The 5,000-nt window shown below is 38.8% G+C and overlaps 1 protein-coding gene across 1 annotated transcript in view; it reads right to left on the reverse strand.

Annotated features, from left to right (window-relative positions):
- Positions 1-5,000, reverse strand: part of gucy2g (guanylate cyclase 2g) — a 39,052-nt gene that overhangs the window by 8,157 nt on the left and 25,895 nt on the right. The window lies entirely within an intron of this gene.

Consider the following 5,000-nt stretch of genomic DNA (forward strand, 5'->3'; position numbering starts at 1 on the left):
GTCATGTGTATATGTACTACTAAACATGTCATGTCATGTGTATATGTACTGCTAAACATGTCATGTCATGTGTATATGTACTGCTAAACATGTCATGTCATGTGTATATGTACTGCTAAACATGTCATGTCATGTGTATATGTACTACTAAACATGTCATGTCATGTGTATATGTACTACTAAACATGTCATGTCATGTGTATATGTACTACTAAACATGTCATGTCATGTGTATATGTACTGCTAAACATGTCATGTCATGTGTATATGTACTGCTAAACATGTCATGTCATGTGTATATGTACTACTAAACATGTCATGTCATGTGTATATGTACTACTAAACATGTCATGTCATGTGTATATGTACTACTAAACATGTCATGTCATGTGTATATGTACTACTAAACATGTCATGTCATGTGTATATGTACTGCTAAACATGTCATGTCATGTGTATATGTACTACTAAACATGTCATGTCATGTGTATATGTACTACTAAACATGTCATGTCATGTGTATGCTGAAGTGCTCTTTGTGCCCTGCTGTTTCATGTTGGGCGCTGTGCAATGCTGTTTCATGCTGTTTCCCGTTGGGCTCACTAAACGGCAGTTACGATACCGACGTGCCGAACATGGACGTACAGCTAAAATTGGTAATTGTGACTATGCTATGAAGGAAAACAGAACGCTGGTCAATATCGGGAAAATAAGTCCCAATGGCGAACCGGATGGAGAGGTCTTGACTCGCTCTGAAGGGACTTTTGAATGAAGTTTCATTGCAAAAAGTGACCGGACTACTTGCGGAGTGATATGAAAGAAGTGAATCAGAGGTACAAAACTCGTTGCCATTGACAGCGGTCATTGACAGCGGCCATTACATGGTGCATATTTTACCGTGTAACGTTGGAAAATCCCATTCAAGTCAAAGGAGCATTCTACTAGCATTTTGAAGTGCTGGATGATACTATGGATATGTGTGGATATGTTCTTCATACTTATTTAGTTCTTTGGTGACCCCATCTGAAGCCTATTGTTGTGGCTTGGTATTCCGGTTGGAACACTGTGACTTGGAATTCTCAGAGCCTTAGAGAGAGATCTATAAGCCTCTGGCTCTGTGCAGAGCCATATAGAGGTAGAGTTGCGACAATGGGTGTTCAAAATTCGTTAAGGTCACGTGGTTCATGTAAACTTCAAAAAGTTCCCAGAAGTGATTGACAATGGATTAGAATGCATTAAACAAGCTACTGTTCAATGAGAGACAGAGCCACAATTTTGGGTAATTGACAGACAATAAATGCATGGATATACAATATTTATAACACAGTGTAAGTATTGTGTAAACTTAACACAGTGTAAGTATTGTGTAAACTGTGTAGTTATCCTACCATTACAACAATATTAATTAAATTCCAGACCATCTGCTAAATATCGGAAGGTGACCTTTTTTTCTCCTTTTTACGTATGTGTCACTTAATATTAATTTCTGTACAAAACCAAGACAGGAGATTCTTTAGAAAACGCAATAGCACCCATCCCATAAGTGTAGCCTAGGCCTTTCTAAATTATCGTTATAAAAAAAATGACCTAGCCTAGTATGTGACTCAAGAGCTGTAAACAGTGTTTTTTAACTGCGTGTAGCCTACAAAAGCGCATGGATATTTTAATTTTGCAACGAGAAACTGTAACACAGCTAGTCTAAGTCTAACATTAACTTGTTTGAGTTTTCTCCCCAATGTTTTCTCTGGTAGTTCTTCACTGATCTGAGATAATGAGCGAACTACCTTAAGTAGCTAGCGTCTCGGGAGAATAAAGTTGAAAAGTTTTCTAACATCTTTCCAGTGTAATGGTGGGCATGTTAAGTTAACCGTAGCATTACCTACACAGTAACCCCATGGTAATGCGATGCGAGTGATCATAATAACATATAAAACGTGATATAGTCCTTGATAAATAACCAGGCTATGAACTCATAAACAACAGCATTTTGTCACCGTTTGTCATTCACCGTGCTGTGAATACAGCATTAAGATTAGCCAGGCTAAAGAGCTTGAGATTCAGAGAACCTGCATGGTTGTGCTCATCCTGTCAGAAAATAGCAATTTAATCAGTGATAATGCATCATATCAGCGCAAGCTTGGTTTGAAACTGGTTATAAATTATTATTAAATTATTATTATCATTGTATAACCACTTGTGTAAGCAGAAATATTGTTGTGCTGAGTTCTAAGAAAAGAGAGTTCAAGTTAAATGTTGTTGTGCTGAGTTCTAAGAACAGAGAGTACAAGTTAAATGTTGTGCTGAGTTCTAAGAACAGAGTACAAGTTAAAGTAGAGCGGCTACAGGAAAAATCGTGCAAATTATGATACAAGCGTGGAATTCGGCAGGTATGTGCTCAAGACCAATACAATCAAATCTACCTGATTGGCCACTTGAAATGGCGGCCATTTTCCAAGATGGCCGCCAAAAAAGACCCCAGAAATTGATTTATTGCTCAGAATTGACCAAAGATATTATGATACAAGCATGAAATTAGGCAGGTATGTGCTTAAGACCAACACAATACATTCTAACTGATTTTCCAGTTTAAATGACCAAAAAATACCATAGAAATGGATTTGTTGCACAGAATTGATCAAACAAGTTATTATACAAGCATGAATTTTGGCATGACTGTGCTAAAAAAACAATACAATCAAATCTACCTGACTCGCCGCTTGAAATGGAAGCCATTTTAAAATATGGCTGCCAAAAGACTTAATTTAGCCCAGAAGTGAGCAAGAAAGTGATACAAGTATGTAATTTTGTGTGTTTGTGCTAAACAGCAATATAATCAAATCCACCTCATTTGCAACTTGAAAATGTAATATGGCAGCCATTTTTAAAGATGGCCACCAAATAAGACACTAGAACTTCATTAATTGCAATTAATTTAGCAGATGTGGCCCAAATCAATGTTAACATTCACTACATTTCTGTTTCCTTCTATGATGAAGTCATTGGAAATTCAATCAAGCAAAAATCAAGCAAAAAGGCACATAACTGAGATTCAGTGTTTCACAAATGAACTATGTACAAAGACTACAAACCCTGGAAAGGCTAAATTAATCTTAGAAATCTCACTGAGGGACAATAGAAGAGAGCGTATGCAACAGCATCAGGACTGACAGAGCCGTGCACCAACTTGCCTATCTAAAATATGACTGTACAACCAGAGCAGGCGATCACAGAGCATGTTTTTTTTTTTTTGGTAACTGTAACAAGGCAAAGAACTCGGATGCCAAGAAGAACAATATGGCAGTAAGTATCTCAGCATGGAAAAATAACAGTCCATTTCACAGGAAATGTGAGCAATTTTTCAATTGTGTTTTTAAGAAAACACCATCAACATTTCACCCTTTGGAATTAATTGAGTCACTGTAACAGTGCTCTACATCTACTATTCACATGTGCAACCAGTCCTGTGCACAAAAGCCCCAAACGGAAGCACTTGCATCTATGGGTGCAACCTTTTTTCATGAACACTTAGTGAGTTCCTGACAGCTGGCTGCAATTGGAGGCAAAGTTGTCCAACAAACCTGCCATGTATCATCTCCTTTCATCCAACCCCATTCAGCAGGATTCCCAATATCTGGCCTGGTGATTGTAGTCTGGCCCCAGATGATTATTCTGACCATGTCACAAGTAAGATGTAATATTTCTTTACCCACCCTCACCTTAAGCATGGAAAAGGGCAATGTTGCTACAGTTAGTCAAACCAAACTTTTTTTTGACGTTGCGGTCAGTCAGGCCTTCAGAGTGGTTACACAGAACACCAGAGGCGATTGCTCTAAGACTACAGGGGAAGCTCAGCCTCCTCTAAAATATTACGGAAAATCGCATCAAATAACACTATTACATTAGCTTCTAGCCTATTCCAACTAGAACATGCTGAAAACATGTTCATCTTCATGGCTAGTTTGTTCAGCAATAAGGTTTTGCTGGTCATTTGTCGTGATTTCGCACCCGTAATAAATTGCTGTGACGACACGATCCATCAAAAAAACATGCAAAAAACCCATAGACGCTGGGCTTCACTGGACTTTCAATGGCACTACAGAGTGGGCTGATCTCAGTGCAGAAAAGCTACACGTTTATTGGACAAGTGCCACAAAATCGTCATTTCCAGGGAAGCCCGGCGTCTCTGGGAGTGAATGGGACAGTGGGATGGCCCGGACGCCAAGCTTCTGTATGATGATTGGAGGAACCGTCATAGAGGCTGGACTCTTTTTGATTGACAGCATATGTCGCGATCTGACAGGAAGTGGTTAAGTTCAAGGGATGCGTTAACGTTAGTGTTGGCAGGTGAAATCGAGAGGCAAGGCAATTTGCTGCTCAAGTTCTCATAATTTGGGAGCAATACAGTCGGTTTTTATTTGTCTTTGTAAATAGCATACTGTAAATAAAACCGTAATGTGGAGTTACAGAGTTTGTGACTTGCTTTTGTTTCAGTTGTGTATTTAGGCTAAGTTAGGTAGCGCGCTATATAATGGTGTAGGCTACATTACATTATTCCATGTCTGCCATGCCTACTGTTTGGACTATTCTGGGTTTTGGGATCATTTTTGCCCTCAAAGAACAATATAGCACCTTAATAATATTAATTTAATAATTGACCATTTTTATCAGAGCTTCCCTGTTCCAAAGAGCAGCCATCGCCACTGCAGAACACTTATATGCTAGTATGCCTCATATATAATATTCCTGTCTGTTCTTACTGCCCTACTTTGTAGCCTATGTTGTGGAAAAACTAGTCCACTTTCGAATCCACTAGCAATTTATCACTTGATTGTTACTAATTAGCACTCTGGGACAAGGCGTCCGAAGGAGACAGAATAGACAGGAGATCTCTGAAGACTGCTGAATCTTTATTCACCGTATTGCAGTGATAATCCAGTCTAAACAATGTTCAGAACAGGTGTCAAGCAATAGGGTGAGGTGAGATATCATCAGATGGCGGC

Source organism: Alosa pseudoharengus, unplaced genomic scaffold (assembly GCF_046254945.1).
Source record: "Alosa pseudoharengus isolate Yale_2024_CS ecotype anadromous, Long Island Sound unplaced genomic scaffold, YU_APseudo_1.1 YU_APseudo_1.1_scf_20, whole genome shotgun sequence".
NCBI classification, from domain to species: domain Eukaryota; kingdom Metazoa; phylum Chordata; class Actinopteri; order Clupeiformes; family Clupeidae; genus Alosa; species Alosa pseudoharengus.